Source organism: Camelus ferus, chromosome 12 (assembly GCF_009834535.1).
Source record: "Camelus ferus isolate YT-003-E chromosome 12, BCGSAC_Cfer_1.0, whole genome shotgun sequence".
Lineage (NCBI taxonomy): Eukaryota > Metazoa > Chordata > Mammalia > Artiodactyla > Camelidae > Camelus > Camelus ferus.
The window spans coordinates 29,326,745-29,346,484 of record NC_045707.1 but is presented as its reverse complement, the minus strand read 5'-3'; the positions used below and the strand labels follow the sequence as shown (position 1 = coordinate 29,346,484).

Below are 19,740 nucleotides of genomic sequence, written 5' to 3'. Positions count from 1 at the left end.
ACTCCTACTCGGCTTCTCTGAGTCTCATGGCATCTTTAAATAATTATGTTTGTGCTTAAAACATAAGAGAGAGAGAGAAAACCACTAAGCTTATCCATGTGGGAAGGCTGGACAGAGTCATCCATTTCATACAAAAAGAAGAAAAAGAAAAAAAAAAAAAAAGAGCCTAGTGTTTTCATAAATCCTTTCTATTTCCAAGGTGTTTTTTCCAGATGTGGTTGTGGGACTTACACCATGAACCATGCTGAGAAAAGCAGATCATAGAATAAGGACAAAGCATCCCACTATGCACAAAGGAGTGGGAAGACAGGAGGCCGCAGTGACTTGGCAGGTCGTTCCCCGAGCACCCTGCCTCGCCTGATAAGGATACCTTTGACAGTGGCTGACGCACCTCTGTGCTTGCTGCAGAATGGCTGGGGTTTGGGAAAGGAATGATAAGGAACACAATGAATAACTAACAAAGCTCCTTTTGATGAATGCAGTCATTTGCATTACCGGGCAAAATAGCTTTGCTCCTGATGGGAGAGCGGCATACCTAACCACAAACATTTGTGTCCTTCAATGACATCTAAGGGCAGTGGTAGACAGGGTGAGAATTTGGTGGGTGGGAAGTTTTCATTCATTACGGTATAATTGTGCAAAAAATATTGACGCAGAAAAGAATTTTTTTTTTAATGTTATTGACCTCAAAAAGGAATAAGGTTTTTTGGTTTTAAGGGAAAATATTCATGATAATAATATATGCTTTCAAAAACTACTGTAGTTGAAATGAACATCCCTTGTGTCCTTGATATAAGGTGTTAAGGGATGATTCCCAGTTGAACGCTGCCTCAGTGCTACAGAAATGCTATTTCACCTCACTTCGTTCCTGTCCTACTCAATAGGATGGAATGAAAGGAGGTTTTGAGTGTATGAGGTTGAGCGTGAGGGACCTTCTGGGTTCTAAACATTTTCAGAGGAAGCAATTGGATATGTTTGTCACTCTGAGGTGGTAATTTAGCCCTTTGCCCAGAACACAGCAGAGATTTCCAGGTTGAATGTATCCCCTATTATGTTACCAAAAATCAGAAATGTAAGACTGGGACCTGGAGCAGCCACAAGCCATATCTCTGTCCTCTATTTGGATCTCCTGCCTGGTGATAACTGGTAACTCCCAACTCATAACGCAGAAAGCCCCAGGCGCTCAGCACTTGCTGGCCAAGTCAAACCCAGCATCAAGTAGGAAATCACTTACCCCACAAATCAGTCCTCATTCATCATACGTTCCCTTTTCTGTTGGTAAACTAGTTGCTATTTTCATTGAAAGTTTCTTTGCCACTTTAGATTGCTTGAGTAGTGTGTACCTTCGGTAAATTTTCATATCTAACATTCACTCAGCAAACACATGCTGAACACCTACTAAGTGCTGGGCAGTGAATTTCGTTGATGGAGAAAATAGAAATAGCATTTCTCCTTGAACAGAGGAGGAAACAGTATATAAATATTTGCAACTTGGCTATCAGTGAAAATAAACAGAGTTAAGGTAAACACAGTGGTTTGTATCATTGTTTTCCCTTTACTGGACGACTCTGTCATTGTTTTTGAAAATTTTCTGCCTAATTTTGGATTATTCTTTCTTTATCTTGCACATTATTCAATCTAGATCCATTGCTTGCCGCTATTCGTGTGTGTGCTAATTCTTGTGTGCCACAGACTGAAAAAACACGCTTTCAAACACCAGTATAGTTGAAGTTAATGTCTGGGAAATCAGATTAAAAGCTTGCCAAATTAGTCTTTAAGAGTTGACTCAGAATTAGATCTTATAGATTCCTCTGTTGCATTAAGTTCTGTCCTTTGGTAGCAGGAGTTTTTGACATTTATTTTGACTACTTGAAGGCCCTCTTAGACTTATTTCTGGTTCTCTACTGAGTTTTATTTAGATGAATTTGCCAGAAAGTTCCCAAATTCCTTTTAGAACTTCGACTACAATTGAAAGCTCTACCTACAACGTTTCACCAAGTGACAAAATTAAATAAATCACCCTCATTCTTAATAAACTTGTGGTGGTGGTGGTAAGGAAGCTCAAAATCATCCCGATGAAAACCCTCTGCAGGAGAGAAAGATTCTCTTGAAGTTGGCTACTCGCTTATATTGGCAGGAGCGTCCTTCGTGTGATGCTGGGGGCCCAGGCTCCTTCCATTTTGTGTCTCTGTCATCCTCTGTGGCTTCAGAATCCTCTGCTTCCAGCCAGGCGAAAGGGACAAGGCAGAGAGTAGAAAATCCTACCCACTCCATCACGTCCTGCCCAGAAAAGGATGCAGATCACTCCCGTCCTTGCCCCTTCGGCAAGAACAAGCCATAAGGCCACACCCCCCACCCCACAACCCTGCACCAGCTCAGCAGGACTTTATGGTAGATAACCAGCTACCTCAGCTAGAAGTTGGGAACATGAGGGAAAATGCGCAGATAAGGATATAGACACACACACACACACACACACACACAGATAAAACCATCTAGCTCCCCTGATATGCAAGTTACCTTCTTAGCGACACTCCTGATTGAGTTAATCATGTGCTCTGAATATTGTTTTCAGTAACAGTGGTAGTTTAAAATGACCCTTTGATCCCCACAAAAGTTGCACACGCAGAATTGTGGTAACAGAGAAACTTTCTTAGTGACAAAGTCTACCATATATATGGCAGCCTGTATTAAACAACTCAAATGTTATTAAGATATGAAAAATTGCCAAAGAATAAGAGTAATTTTTTAAAAATCAATGCCATGTTCTTTTTCTTCTCACTCTTGCTGAACTGATTTAAATATGTTCATTTGCTGATTTGGTTTAGCTATTTATTGTCACATTTAACAGGTGATGTCAAGGAGAAGTGTGCAACTCAGTTTCGAAGTAAATTATTTCTGGTGCTATGTCTGTTAAGTATACTAGGGCAACTGAATTTAGCTGTAGAAAGGATTTATTCCTTGCTTTGGCAAAGAGTAGAATTTATCTGTTGGTTGTCTTTTCAATCATTGCTCTGTAGATGATAGATATTTAATATATATTTGATGAATTTAAATAGGCCTTTTGAGGTTGAAGATGATGATTGTGATGATTTGTATACAGAAACTCAGAGATACTTTTATGGGTTAATGAACGCAGGTTGAAATAGTTTTAGCTCTTACGATGTTCTGTGTTGCCATCGTCATAATCATTATGATTCTTATAGAGTGATGGTTATAAATGTGAGTCATTGATCAAGTATGCCAAGGATATACTTCATTTAACCTAGACTATTCTGTTTTTATAAAAATTTCTTGATAGAAGTCAATTTGCTTTTTTAAGAATGCGTTTTAGTCCTTAAGATCCCCTTGAGCATAATTCATTGTATTTCTAGTGAATGTTAATATAATCGAGAGGTGAAATGATATAATCAGTAAGTCAGTTCAAGTAAGAAAATGTGCACATATCTAATAACTTTTGCTCTATAATACTTATTAAAAAGGCCCAAGTCTACTGAAGATATTTCATGCCACACAGTACCATTTCTTGGTCAGCTGTGACAAAAGATGACAGATACACTTTCATGGATAGATACAGTTTTGAGGGCACATCTTACCTCCTCCAGAATATTAAAAAGTAATTCATTTCCTTTGAAAATATTTTGAACAGAAGTCTTCTAGGCTTGTCGCCTCCTTTTTTTTTTTTCCACCATGATTTATGTTAAGATAACATTAGCTAAAGTTATTGAGTTTTTACCAGTACCAGGTGTCATTCTAAGAGTTTTAAGCATATTAGCTCATTTGGTCTTCCTGATAGACATATGAGATGACAGTAGTATTATTTCCATTTTAACAGTGAGAAAGTAAAGCCTAGAACAGGTAAATAATTTGCCCATAGTCATCATGCTGCTAACTGGTGGAGTCGGACTTGAACCCGGGAAGTTGAGCACCAGAGAACTTGCGCTGAGCCCCATTAAAGCTACCTCTCTATTAAGAACAACCAAAATATTGATTTTAACGTACTTCTTACATAATGGCTTTTGCAGTGTATTCAGTAAGCCTGATAGCACTGAGCAACCAACAGTCGAGTGGGATGCATATGTAGGTCATTACTACATTTAAAAGATAGAACTTAAAGTAACCATCATTTCTCTTGATTTAAGAAGTGTTTTGATTTTAGAAGATTCTCAGAATAGTTAATTTTGAGGAAACGGGGAAAAGTTGAGTGTTATTTTAATCAGCCTTATAAGTTAACTAAGATGATAAATTTTTTTTTTCAGTAAAGCAACCTGGAAAAGACTAAAAATCTGTTCAATTGAACAATATAAAGTGCCATTTTAGGAATTAAAAATGGTCACAGATTGGCAATTCAATACGATTCAAACCATTGCCAACCAAATGCCGCAAGTATTTTGTTAAAGAGTGGGTTAGAAATCATGAAGAGGGGATGCAGGAATTCAAAAGGAGTGCCATGTGGTCCCGGTCATAAGGGCTGACGATGTGAGTGTACAAGACAGACGGACCACTTGGGAGAGCTGACAGACGGAAGTCCTGACCACATGCTGACTCAGAGAGCTTTCTCCATAAAACCTGTGGAGGCACCAGGGCAGGGATGAGCCCCCAGGCTTTCAGAAAGGGTCCTGCAACTTGCTGGTGCCGCCCAGGGACGCTTGGCTTGCTCCTGCCCAGTTTCAGGAACCGCTGCCTGTGGGCCTGCAGAACGCTCACACTCTCAGTCTTTTACCCTGGTGTAGAACTGGACTTCTGCTGAAGTGTGTCCTTACGTATTTACCCTCTCTGGGCCAGACACTTGTGACCCATCCCAATCCCCAGCCACTGCCCTTGCCTCGAGCATCTGGCCTTTATGTCCTGTATTCAGGGGAGCTAGCTCCAGTATCAAGGCTGATAACTTGCTAAGTCTCAACCCACTATGTGGCCAAGTTATAAATGTTATATGATAAAGTCTTCCCAAGTGGCCAAAACAGTATCATCATTTTAAAGAGAGACAGTCTTTGAGAATCAGAGCATCTAAAGAAGACTTCACTGACGTGGGTAAGCCTTGAATGGAGACTTGAACAACTGGTAGACTCTTTGGATGAATGCAAAAGTAAAAGGCTGTTCAGGCTGTGGAAACAGTGGCGTGAAAAGAACAACACAGTGGGCCATGATACACGGAGGGCGGTAACCCCAAAGGGGAAGGGGAAAGACGCCGGTTCTTGTCTTACCAGAAAGAGAAGAATTCAGATGGGGGATGGAAACATTGTTTAGCGAAAGATTTTAAAGGTTTTATTTAGCAAAGGGAAAGTGCACCTTCAAGAATGGGAAGTGGGCTGACCCAAGGGCAGACAGCAGTGGTCTTTGTTCGCCCGCTTTTTCTTAGACCCTCGCTTAGAGGTGGTCCCTTGATTGATTGACGGCTCTTGCCCCTGGAGTCCTTAGTCATGCTTGTCCCCTTGTGCACATGTCCTTGCCCATGATGTACACAGAAGAACCCACAGGGGGAAGCCTAAACTGCAATGCTAATTATATTACAGTGAGCATCAGGTCATGTCCTGTTAGGTCCTTGTTGCTACTGCGCAGTTGTGGCTGTTGAGTTCTAACCAGTTTCTTGCTGACATGCATTAAGAGGAAGTAAATAAAGCCCCTTTATGCTGAAGGCAAGCATACCACCATCTTCCGGACCATCCTCCCCATCCTGCACCTCATCTGCCCGGTGCCCCCACTTATCTGACTACCTAACGAGGGGATAAAGTGTCATCCAGCTAGAGTGGAGATCGCATGTAGTCAGAGACAAGAAAGATGAGTTAAAACAGTTTGTGTCAAGGCCTCAGTGTTGGGCTGAAGGCCTTGAGTCCCAGCCAGTAATAGCCACCATGCTCTGAGCACCTACTATGTGCCGGGTACTGCCATCTTCTCCTCTTCTAGCCAATTAGAGAGCCACCGTGTACTGAGCACCTACTATGTGCCGGGTACTGCCATCTTCTCCTCTTCTAGCCAATTAGAGAGCCACCGTGCACTGAGCACCTACTATGTGCCGGGTACTGCCATCTTCTCCTCTTCTAGCCAATTAGAGAGCCACCGTGCTCTGAGCACCTACTATGTGCCAGGTACTGCCATCTTCTCCTCTTCTAGCCAATTAGAGAGCCACCGTGCACTGAGCACCTACTATGTGCCAGGTACTGCCATCTTCTCCTCTTCTAGCCAATTAGAGAGCCACCATGCACTGAGCACCTACTAAGTGCCGGGTACTGCCATCTTCTCCTCTTCTAGCCAATTAGAGAGAGAAATGATCCGCCATACAGATAAGAGGCTGAGATCCAGAGAGGATGTCTGATCAAAGGCTAACTTGTAAAATAATTTTAATCACTTTTAAAGCATTTACTCTGTGACAGGGGCAGATCAAAGTGCTTGACAAAAATGAATCCATGTAAACTCCACAGCAGCCCAGTGAAGCTGGTGCTATTCTGCTTCTTCTCATCTTCTGTTAGAGATAAATGAGGAACCCAGAGGTTCCCTAACTTGCTCAAAGTCTCACGGTTTATAAGTGATGGAGCCGTTACCCCAAGGAGGAGAAAAGCCTCGGTTCTTGTCTTACCTGGAAAAGAATTCAGACGGGAGACAAAAGTGTTGTGTAAGCAAAGAGTTTTATTAGTAAAGCAAAAGTCAGAATGCAAAGTACACCCTTGAGATCTGAAGGCGGGCTGACCTAAAAGAAGATAACGACCCCACCCCTCCTGTGTTTTTCCTGTTTTGTATCCTGGCTTAGGGATGATCTCGTGATTGATTGACGGTTCTTATCCATGATGTGCACAGAAAAACCCACAGAGGGCACCTAAACAGCAGTGCTAACTACGTTATAGTGAGCACTGGGTCATGTCAGGTCGGGTCCTTCTCTCTACCGTGCAGTCATGGCATCCGCTTCTAACTGGTTTCTTTGTTGGCACTCATTTAGAGAAAGTAAAGCTCTTTGAAGTCCCTTATCCTGAATGCAGGTGCATCGTTATCTTCTGGACTGCTCCCTCCCCTTCCCACTCCCCTCACCCAGTGCCCGGTCCAGTCTAACTGCCTAACCTGAGCCAGGGTTCGAACGCAGGGAGCCTTGCTTCAGGATCTCTGTTCTTCTGCCCTCTGCTAACAGTTGTGAAAAGGGCGAGCAGCAGGGCCCCAACGGTTTTCAGCAGGATAATTACATAACAAAGCAGCACGTAAGTGTTATTAGACATGTAAATGGGAGGTCAGGCGGGAGATTATGTCTATAATTTTAAACTCAGGTAATTAAGGCCTGGATTAGGGCAGTGCTGGTGAGGACAGAAAGAGAAAAAAATGTCAGAAATATTATGAAGGAAGAATGAAGCAGACGCAGGAACTAATTGAATATGAAAGGTAATTGTGAAGGCATGAAGAAGGGTCCTGAGGAGGTACGCCTGACTAACAGGGATTATGACACAGCTCTCAGAAAAAGGAAGACGTTGCAAGAAACATTTTGAGACAGATTTTGTGTCCAATGCAAGTGAAAATACCCAGTACACTACTGCAGGTAGATGCCTGGTGTTTCCATTTTATATGGGATGTATTCATGTCCTATTTAATGGCATGTTTCTGTATCTATTTCTCCTGCCTACGAGGGTCTTCTCAGCTCCCATCCCTTTGAATCCTCAGCGCCCAGCACTGGACCTGGTAACATAGTAGATGCTCAAACATATGGTTGAATGAATCTTATGGTTACCAGAGAAAGGGGATGTGGGAAGGGCTAAATTTGGGAGTTTGAGATTTACAAATGTTAGCTACTATATATAAAAATAGATTTTTAAAGTTTCTTCTGTGTAGCACAGGGAACTATGTTCAATATCTTGTAATAACCTTTAAGGAAAAAAATATGAAAACCAATATATGTATTGGTTACGCACGACTGGGACATTGTGCTGTACACCAGAAATTGACACATTGTAAATGACTGTACTTCAATTTTTTTAAAAAAAGTATGTTTGAATGAATAAGAATTACCCAGTCTTGTATCCCTAAAAAAATTGGAGAGAAATGAGAACCAGATGTCAGCTTTCTCTTTTTTCTGGAGATCATAGTCTCAGATTTCTTTTCCTAATAGAATCTAAAACTTGCAACCTGTGATACTGTGGAGTAAAATAAATTACCAGATGTTTAACAAAATATTACCTTAGAATTCTCTTAATGGTTTAATAGTTGAAATCAATACATGTCTATTACTTTTGTGTCTTTAATTATGTTTATCTAGACTACTTGGTAGCAAGGCTATAAGCCGTGAAGAGAAGCAAATTCTTGACAGCTCTAAACGGTATTATAGGAAATTTTTATAAGAACAGTTCTGCCTTGAAAGCGGCTTTTATTTTTTGATTATAAATAGTAATGCATTTGATCCAATGACCTTCCGAATCTAAAACCACCCTGAAAAGCAGATTGATGACATGGTATTTGCAGTTCAAATTTTAGTGACTTATTTCATACATACGATCATGAAAAGTATGATTCTTCTTCTATGCTTACAGTGTTAGAGATGCACTAGAAACCTGGAGCTCCTGTCTGGGGTCTGGAACCAAATACTTACAGAATCCTCTCTCCTTGTCCCGCTTTCTCTCTTCTCCCTGTTTTCTTCCTTTGGCCCCCAGGGGTATGTGTCGTACAACCCATTTGCTACATGCTACTTGGTATTTTAAGCTGTACTTTCATGCAGAGCGAATTTCAGCTCCTCGAGGATATAGTGTTTCATATCTTCCATGCCTGCCACATGCCTGCCTGTGCGGGCATGTCCAAACACCATTAATGGTTCGTGGCCTTTTGAGATCCCAGAGTATCTTGAAAATAGTCTTTTAGTGTCCCCTATACATCTAATATTTTCCTCTGATTATCATGATTATGAAAATATTGTACATGAAGATAGATACAAGGCAGTAAAATGCAAATTACCTCTAGGAATACGGTTGTGAAATGAAGTCTGCCTTTTCAGGGGTTGACCCAACACAGCTTCTGTACCTGATTGGTTTCTCTTCACTAGGTCGACTTTAAATCTGTAATAGCTGCTGTTCTTTACAAAATTGATGGAAACCATTCATTTTCAGAGTGTGTATGCCTCGTTAAAGAATCAGCATAGCAAACCTGGAGTAGAATCACAACTAGGAATTAAAATTAGGAGGTTCCCATCTCATTTTCACTCTTAAGTTGTCTCATGAGACTCAAAATGACCTGGTGGTTAAGCGCCATCCGTTATAAAAACTGAATTGGGGAACCACTCAAATCTGAAAAAGATGACCCTCTTACTTATTGCTTTCACCCACTCAATTCTCTTCCTTTTTTTGTTGTTGTTGTTGTTGAAATGTAGTCAGTTACAATGTGTTAATTTCTGGTGTACAGCATAATGTTTCAGTCATAGATGTTCGTACATATATCCGTTTTCATAGTCTTCAGTCCTCTTCTAATGTTTGTTTTCCCCAAGCAGAAAGACCCGGGCTGCCCCCCTTCAGACTCTGCCTCCCATAGGAACACCCTGACACCCCTGGTCTGCTCTGAGAGCTGTTTGTTTTATTTATAAAAAGCTCCTCTTATTAGGGTGTTTCACTCTTACAGGAAGGTGGCACCTTGTTGACAGCTCTGATAGCAAAGGAAAATTGACAAGCCTGAGCACCTAGTGTCTTCAGCTACCTGTTAATAGTCGTGGTGCTGAGCCCTGCCTGGCGGCCCCTGTGGAAGCTGAGAAGCCGGCCTTTTAATTGGGAAGCTGAAGATACGAGGCTGGTTGCAGTCTCTGCCAAGATGTGTCTCAGTCAGGCCAACTTTCCTTCCCTCGTCCTCACCCTTTACGTTTGTGTTTTGTGATCTCACAGTCCCTCCACGTCGTAGCAAGACATGGGAGGTTCTTTGGCGAACATCGGAATCTATAAAAGTCCTTTTGCATGGGGCACCTTTAGCTCCATAAATAACCTCCTACCGAACCAGGATCCGTGACGAATTTAGTCCTAATTGCTCCTTATTCTCACCCTTCCCCCACTCCTCCCATTAAGATATACAGGTCTGGGACAGCGTGCAGGAGGTCTGTTTGTGGCTCTCTTTTACATAGAACTGATTGTTTAATTGCAGATTAAAGATTAATGCAAGTATAATGATTCCAGGAGGACACTTCAGACAAAAGCAGCCTGCATCAGGCTGCCTGCCTCCATTTTTCAATTTGACCATAAATTTGGCTGGGAATTAAATAGTAAGTAGCCGTGATTGCAACTCTGGTCTCTGAAGGCACTCACGGGAATGAAAATAAATGAACAGGCTCTCACACAAAGCATGTTTCATTATGGTCATTAGTGGGCAGATTCTCAGCAGTATTGAAGGTGAAATTGTCTAGAAGAGGTGTTGGCACGTGTCCCTTAAGAAGAGCTGAGAAGTGTGGGGCAAAGTATGGCAGTTGTCTTGGTTGGGGAGGGATTGCAGCAAACAGTTTTAAATTTGAATTCCTTTTCTTTATTACTATTGTTTAAAAGGTTTTGGGCATCAGATACTTTGGCTACAGAACTACATAGATGTAAGCTTCTTTCAGACAAGTTCAGAACTGGTCTCATGAATAGACTATCAATAGAAGTGTAAACGATGGTTTGTTGGTAAATATACCAACTCTGCGTAAAACAGCCAAATAAAAAATGTTAGTGACATCATGAAAAGCCCACAGGGACATTTACCTGTATTCGTGGTAATGATTTTGATTGGGAAATGCTCATCTTTGAATTGCTCTCGTGTTTTTCAAGTAAGAGAGAGTTTTTCCTTAAATCTTTGGCTTTGTGATGTGTTGGCCATCATTGTGAGGAGGAGATTAAATTTAGTCCATCATTTATTCTCTTGCTTATCAGTGAGCAAATGAACCTACATGATCATAAGTAAGAGGACAGAGCTGGCTGCTCTGGTCTTTTTTTCTTGACCACTGGTTTTATGCCCCCAAATAACGTATTTCATCCTGTAGGTACTTTGAATGATATTACACTATTCAATACACTAATTTAAAGATTCCTACACCTACTCTAGCTTATTTAAGTTATGTTGTTGGGAATCTGTTTTTTTACTCTTTACAAAAGAATGAAAGTCCAGAGACTATTCCTATTATGATATATTAATGCAGTTTAAAAACTTCTTGCCTATTGATTATTTATATGAAAGACATAAGCTCTAGTCTAAGACAAGACAGGCTTCCTTGAAGGAACAAGTGCACTGTAGTAACAACAATGAACGACCCAATGGTAATTGGGTCAAACACGCTAAAATGTGTAATCACAACGAGTTTGTTTCCTTAAATATGAACCACACACACACATAGACACCGCATTTCTTATTGTTGGTGATATCCAGGGAGCTCTCCGGGAAGGACTGATGGAGCCACACTAACACTTGATAAACTTTTTGTTAAAACCATATGGTCTCAGAAGCACACATCAGTGTCAAGGCTTAACTGTTAGTCCAGGTGTCCCATGTCAGAATTCTCGGGGAAAATAATAAATTATTATTTTGATTTTATTGTATTATAATTAAATACTAAGAAAATGATTGTAGTTTCTAATGAGTTACTAAATAAGGACCAAAGGAATCCCTACCTCCCTTTTCAAAGTAAAAGCAAGTGGTTGGAAAAAAAAAAAAACAAATTTTTGTTTCTGTTATGAAATCCACTCAAATATTTAACATCACAATTGATGTGAAGATTTCAGGGTAAGAAATAATGACTTTTCACCAATGGCATATTAACGAGATACAATGGGGACACTCGCCGATGAAAAGAAAGTGATTAAGTCCTGCCTTGATCTTGGGTGTATGTTTTCAGTTGATACACAGAAGGAAAAGCTGACTTCCTCTTGAGACTGGGGCGATATTGATTTGTCAGGAAACTAAAGTAGATGACACAGTACTTTCTTCTTTTCTCTTCTTTTTTTTAACAGTCTAATAGGTCAGTGAAACAGTTATGATATTGTGATGACATATATCCATTTTTGCTTGGCTCCACTGTCACTTCAGAATTCTTCTGTGGCTGAACGATTGCGTGACTTTCCATGTACATGGGATTATTTTATGAAAGAGATTAACCAGCTGCTCACCATTTGCACTGAAGAGCAAGCAAGAAGTAGTTAAAGTTGAAGTCACAGTTTTCTAAGTTGTGTGGGATTCATTCATGACCGTTGACATTATCCTCTGTCCAGAGCCTCCCTACACGTGAGTTCCTGCTGTATACAGAAAAAAAGTGACTCCCCTCTGGAAAGGTGGTCAGACGTAAGAAAAGCTTGACGAAAGACATTCCAGAGCCCTCATTTGTGTAGATCTCTATATAGAAGCATAGATGTAGACAGGATGCAGCCTTTGTCAGGATGTCAATATCAATTTTACGTTAAAGAAAATGAGAAATCAGGAGAAATGTGACAATTAGCATATGCACATGTTAAAATACCTTTTCTTGCCTTAAAACCGTTCATTTGATCCCCCTGACTGTTTACCAACTCTGAATAACTTTTCCATTAAATGTGAGTGAACATCACTGGTTCATAACTTTGTAAAACTAGATCAAATGAATAGAATCATTTCCATGAACCAAAATGGTTCATCTCTTGGAGCCACGAAATACTTTGCGTATTTTAAGTCTGTATGTTTCAGGCTTATGACGTATTGGTATGGAACGTTTCTTCTCTACGTTACCTATTGTGATTAGAAATTCAAAGGCACAATTTTGAACAGTTTCTTCTCTCACTCACAACAGCCATCTCTCTTACCAGCCACCTGTTGAGAGAGCAGCTGGCCTGTTTATTGCCTCAATGGCCTTGGTGTCGTCCTGAGGTGAGGCTAGTTTCTCAGTCCCATTGTAGGTTTGATCCCGATCACAAGACATGTGTGACTGACATTAGCTCACTGCTAAGTAGCTAGATGGCTGGGATTGTTTCCACAGACATGTTAAGTCGGAATTGAGATTTGGAATTCTTGGATAGAATTTATTCTTACCTCTTTGTTTTATGTATACCTCCTGTACTAAGAATATAGATTTTCAATAGAGGAAGAGATCTTGCTGAGATTTTGATCTTTTTGAGACTAGTTCTGGCTTGAATATCAGAACATAACCTGCTATGAAGATATAAAGTTGTTAGTCATAGGTTTTATTTCACATCCCAGTTGCTCTGTGGGAAGCTTTCGACTGTGTTTCTACCTCTGCGCAATATAGCTGTAATGAAGGTAATCAACAAAAACAAACCAACCAGAACATCGTCATTAAGTAAGTGTTTCCCAATGTCAGGCTCAGTTACCAAATAGAAACTTTTATATGAATATTGTATAATTTCTTAATTCCTCCCTTGGAAAATAACCATTTTAAGATAGTCAGCATAGAGCAAGATAAAGGAGCAGAAACAAAAGGAGCCACTCTGATCAACTCAAATGAGAGCTCTTGGTGGGTACTACTGATCTTCCATAGAATGGGGAGCATTTGACATTTCACCAGGGGATAGAATGGAGACGATAAGAGATTTCAAAACATGACTCAATAGTTGTGTGTGCCAGACTGAGGAGCCTCCTGATGTCAGGCAAATAAAATATAGAAACCAAAATGAAATCTTACATTAAAGATAATATTTTTTCTAATAAGATGGAAAATAATTAATAAATAAGCAATTTTCAAAATTATCTCCAGTTTTGTTTTCCTCTGTGTACATGAAGGTGAGCCACACACAAAGGCACATGTGGGGTTGTGAAAGAATGCTGCCAAGTGTGTGCACCTTAAAATACATCTCTCCCACAATTTCCCATAATGCCCTTGTATGTCCATCATGACAGTCACTGTCTTGTGAGCTAAGTCACGGTCCTGTGTGTTCCTACCAACGTCACCCATCAAAACAGGAGTATCTCCTAGTCATCTCTTCATTTCTCTTCCACTCTGACCACCCATATTTAGACGTTCAACTCAGCAGGTAGGTTCTCTGAGCCTCAGATTCTCGTCTTTCTAACCTAGCCTATAGGGTGTTACCAAATTCACCTTTCTCAAGTGTGAAACAACTTCTACTCTCTTACTCAAAGCCATGTCGCCCACACAACCAAGTCCAACTCATTAACTCTGCACTTAAGCCATCACAGTCTGCTCCTTGCTACCTCTCCCTGTTTCTCTGTATGAAAACTGGAGTCTGGCAAATTGGTCTTGTCACATCCAACACCTTTCCTCATGTGTGCCATTGAACCATCTTTCCCTGGCTTTTCATTTTCCATTTGAAAGCATTCTCTTTAAATCCTCCTTCAAAACAAGCTCAAACCCAAAGCTTCCATAAAGTTTTCCCTGATCATTAGTAATCCTGAGAGTCTTAAGTTCCATAGCACTGAATGTTTGCACCACGAATGTAACACTTTTTTATTTACCCTTTTTATGTGCATGCCCTATCTCTCCAAGTAAATTAAGAGCTTCTTTAAGACAGAAGCCATATTTTAGACCTATTTGCCTCCCTAGTATTTACTATATTTCCCTCCTTAGCCACTTACTAGGTCTTTGGGGATGATAAGGATCAATTTACCAGGTTAAGAAGAATGAACTGATTATAATAGTAAGTCTCTAAAGAGGGCTTTTCAGTCTTACCAGTTTTTTTTTTTTTTTTTTATGCTTTTTGGCTCCAGGTAACAAAATACTTCACCAAAAGTGAATTAAATATAGGAGCTCAAACTTCAGTCTCCTTTGATCACACCAAAACATTTCTCCTGAAATCTTCAGCCTAGATCCGTGGGTCAGTGATGCTCAGACATTGGGTTAGCATCCCTGTCTTTATCCTTAGCCTTCTCTTCATTGTCACAGATGGCTGCCATAGCTCCAAGCATCACATCCTCACTCGGCCAGGCGTAAGCTGGGAAAGCAGATAATGTGTTTTTCCTTGCCACCTCTCTCTTTTCTCAACAAGAAAAATCCCAGAAATACCTTAGTAGATTTCCCCAGAAATGGGTTAGGCCAGTGTGTGATGGCATGTCGTCCTCTTAGCTATTAATGAAGCTGGAAAAGCATCTGAAATATTTAGCCTCCATTGTAGGAGCTGGGGTTTTACAAAAAGGAAGAAGGGAATGACTTCTGGGCGGGCAATCAACAGTATCTGTCATTGGTGAGATTCAGAGTCCAGTAACAACCGTTTAGCACCTACCCTATGGGCTGCTTTCGCATATGTTGAGTCATTTATTTCTCATGGCGATTCTGTGAGGTTGGTAGTATTTTCCATTTTACAGATGAAGAAACTGAGGCTTAGAGAGGTTAGAGAGTTATCCAGATTAACTAAGCAGGAGAGATGAGTTTAAGTCTATCTTAAAAGGCCAAAGCCAGAGGGTTTTCTACTGAATCTCTGAGTCTCAGAGCAGAAAATTTTGATGATAGGTAGAGAAGAAAAAAACCTAACCAGAATAGGACAGGGGAGTGTACCCAGCATATAGTAAGAGGGGAACAAGAGACAGCACAAATAAATTGGCCTTCTGACAGGGAGGCTGCCTGTAGGGGATGGGGGAAGTTTAGACAAGGATCAATTCTACTTAAGAGTTTTAAGAACTTTTCAAAATTATACAATTATTTCTATTTCTATAAACAGGAAAATATTTAACTTTATGAGAAAATTCATCCTGACATTAAATATTATGTATGTTCAGTTGACCCATGAACAACGTGTGTCTGCCTGCAAGGGTCTGCCTATACACGGATATTTTTCAAGTGCTAAATACTGCAGTGCTACAGAACCCATGGTTGGTTGAATCCACGGATGTGGAAGAACCACAGATACAGAGGACCAACTATAAGTTACATGCAAATTAACCCCCACAGTTGTGCAAGGTCAACTGTATAACATTTGAGGAGCGGTCATGAAGTGGAATTTTCCAGAAGATATCATCTATTAGAGTTTAAAGGGTAGTCTGTATTTCAGCCGAGCCTGTAAATATTCTCAACATTTTACATTTATCCACTACCAAGGACTGTGATTTCTTTTCTTTATGTTTAAACTTCCTTTTTTAAGGTTATCCGAAAGAATGAAAATTTATTTTCATTCTCTCAGTAAGCTCACATAAGACTTCAAAGGGAGGGATCTCAAAAAGAGTGAAAAACAATATATGGATCTTTTGACATTTATTTATATATTTATGATGCCTTAGGACTTCTGGAAAGCAACATCTCACACATCCTTAGTTAAATTTTATTTTTTATTTATTTGTTTATTTATTTTAATTGAAGTATGTCAGTTTACAATGGTGTGTTAGTTTCTGGTGTACAGCATACTGATTCAGTTATGTATATATATATACACATACATACATATATATTCTTTTTCATTATAAGCTGCTACAAGGTATTGAATCTAGTTCCCTGTGCTCTACAGTAAGACCTTGATGTTTATCTATTTTATACATAGTAGTTAGCATCTGCAAATCCCAAACTCTCAATTTATCCCTTCACCCCTTTTCTTTCCCCACCAGTAACCCATAAGTTTGTGCTAGGATCTTGCTGTTTATCTGTTTCATATCTAGTAGTTAGTATTTTGAAGGAGTTGGGGAGGAGAAAGGAGAGGGTGGCCAGAATTACCCCAACCCCCCACGCAGAGAGCTTCAGAGTGGTGTGTACAATTGATGTATGATGTGCTGTTCCTTTGTAAGGCATCAAGAATAGTAAAATATTCCTACTATTTGTGCTTAGCCTTAAGCTTCTTTTAATGATCCTCCCAGATCTTGCAAGAATTCAGACGAAATCAACTGTATGAGCTCAAATGGGAGCAACACAGTGACAATTAATGGTTCTCATCAGGATCCCTAAACTATGACGTCTAGCTGCTAGTCTAGTTTTTTTCTCTCTCAAAGGTTCACAGGCAGTTTATTAAAGTATCTAACCTTTGCTCTGATGTTCCCCTCTCAAATGAAAAAAATAAACAACCAATAAAGTAGAACTTCTTTGTGGCTTTTTCGAGGCCAGTAGTCTACACATGACATTTCTATAAAGCCCTCTTCATCTGTCATTTGAACTTGTATTATTGTCACGTGAATTTTTTGTGCTTATTTTTCATCTGTTAAATTTTATTCTGCATCCCACTCTGAAAAAAAGTACATTTTTAAAGTAGCTGAATAGATGAAACCATGTTAAGATTATATGTGTAAGATCTTGCCCTTCTGTTAAGTCCATTAAAAAAATTCAACAACTTGTTTGTGAAAGGAAGAGAATAATGATCTGTATTATACAGATAACCTATGAGTATCCTATGGCAAAAATTAGGGAGTGCTTTTCCTTACAACTGGTCTTGCTTGCTCAACCATAATGTGAAATTGAAAAGGTGTATTTAGAAATACTCAAATAATCCTAATTATCAAAAAGCAAATCTATGTGAATTTTTGAACTTGAACCTACCTTAATCACGTGCTGGCTTCTTTCCACTGCAGCCAACCAACTAACTTGATACTATCAACATCAGTGCCTTTTCTCATCTCAGTACAGTTATTAAGAATTTTGGTTCAAATTTTGACTCTTTGTGAACTAACCGTGTGACCCGAGATTTAGCTACTTAATATTACCACATTTGTTTCTCCCCTATTCAAATGATATAATAGAAGGATCATTCTACCACCATGAGCTTTTTAATAGATTACATGCTGAGTGCATATGAGGAAAATATTTAACACTTGGTCCTAGTAAGTACTAAATGAATGTGAGCTATGAAAATGATTATTTTCCTATTTTCTCCTATACAGCCAAGGGGTCCAAAGGCCAGACTGACCTCTATTCCCCAGATTTCTTGCAAACTGTGTGACTTTGTGCTACATGCTTAACTCTTATGACTCTATTCCCATAACTCTTAAGGTGAAGTTTTGGGTCCAAATATTCTTTAGGGGCACATTGACATTCTCCTCTGAAATCATTACAGGGTGACAAACATGTAGTTGGTGAAGTGTGCCTGCATACCAGCCCATCTGCTGACTTGTGTTCTTTCAAATGGTAACTGCCCCCTGGCCTCTAAGACCAGTCCGTATCACGCTCCCCAGTCTGACTCCAAAATTTACTTGTTCTGGATCCAGTTTTCTTGAAAATCTTCGTGTTGACATTATTTGGCTTGATTAACTCATCTACAGTAAAGTGCAGTGACTGTTACTCTGTTACTATTCCCAGACGAAATACATGTTGCTGTTATTTTTTTAATCGGAGTTGGGGGTGGGGAGAATAAGGACAAGGGAGGAATTTCAGGCACGATGGCAGAGGAGGCTACCGAGGGAGCAGGAAGTAGCCCATCTCGGGGCAGGTGACACTTGCGTTATCCCATCCTTGGCAAAAGCTCAATCAGACATCTGTACCCCTTCCTTACCCTGAGATGACTAGATCCTAGAGATCGACTTTTCCTGTGTGTTAATTCCGGTACGGAAATGACACGCCAGGAAATTCCCAGAATGCCAGGACTCACCGGAGGTGTTACTATTCTTACTGCCACCTGTTTCCTAAGTTACTATTTGTGTTTCTTTTGAAATCGAATTAGAGGCAAGGCAGCTTAACCATCTCTGTACCTGTCTTTGCTACAGCTTAATCTCAAAAACAAAAGTTAACCAGGATATACCTAAAATATTTTAGAATTTAACACTCAATGAGATTAAGACAAAATACCATTTAGAAGAGAGAAAACTGAAAAGTGACAGTAACTTTTCAATATTAATATGTGAAAAATCACAGCCAGTTATTTCCAGTTTTACGTAAGGTAACACATGGAATATCAGAGACCTATGTTATAACATAATGTTATTTAACAAACATTTAAATATTTTGTTGCTGAAAGTGTTCATACACAGGCTAGATGGCCACTTGGTATAAATGCAGTAAAAGAGGTTCAGATATTAGGGGGAGGTTGGACAGTATGACTTCCAAGGCCCCTTCTAACACTGAAAAATAAATTTGATAAGACTCCTGTTCTCTTAAATCCCGTTTGAAATACTTCTTGAATTGAGTTTGGGATACAAAAACCAGGAAACAGTATAGTTACCTGGTGGATGAAAATCTTTGAGTTGGAGTCAACCCAGCTGAGGCTGAAATCCCATTGCTTATGAATCTCTATTGTGCACCATAAACAGAAATATGTAACCTTTATCTCTTTCCTCATCTAAAAAATTGGTGCAGTAATGCCCAATCTAAAAGAGTGATTGCAACACTCGAATTGAGCAAGACTGTATCTAATGCATCATGTTCAACACTGAGTAAGAGATCAGTGAGTGAGGCCAAACTACTTGTGTGGACGGTCTACCAGGAGATTGCAAGGGAAATGGCTGTAGAACAAAAAGGCAACCATGGGAGAATATGGGTGATAACAAAGAATGAAAGGGACAGATTGACTAAGATGGGAAGGTGGAGAATAAAAATAGGGACAAGAAATCAAAGAAAAGAGAACTGAGAAGGACAACTAAGAACCCAAGCCCAGTCCATACAGTGAGCTAGTATGTGTCCAGTTACTGTGAGTTTAGCCATCACTCCTCTCCCTCACTCACTCTTCTCCTCCACTCACTCTTCTCCTGTCCCCTTTTCTCCCTGCTGTCTGCAGATGCCCAGAATACTCTACCTCTGGGCCTTTGCAATGGTTCTTTTTCTCCTTGAGTTCCTCCTTATAGACACACGAGCATTCTTTTTCCTATTAGTTAGATCTTTGCCCAAATGTCTATACCTTCTCAGCAGGACCTACACGAACCACACAAAGGAAAGTGACAATTCGCCTCCCCCAATCTCAGTTCTCCTCATGCTGCTCTATTTTCTCTATG

General features: G+C 40.0%; 1 protein-coding gene and 1 long non-coding RNA gene across 2 annotated transcripts in view; both read left to right on the top strand.

Moving 5' to 3' along the window:
• Window positions 1–19,740, top strand: part of PDZRN4 (PDZ domain containing ring finger 4) — a 325,397-nt gene that overhangs the window by 223,951 nt on the left and 81,706 nt on the right.
• On the top strand, window positions 3,155–7,650 carry LOC116667650. The gene is made up of 3 exons (XR_004324589.1): window positions 3,155–3,165; window positions 6,433–6,435; window positions 7,260–7,650. It is a non-coding gene; the product is annotated as an uncharacterized LOC116667650 (long non-coding RNA).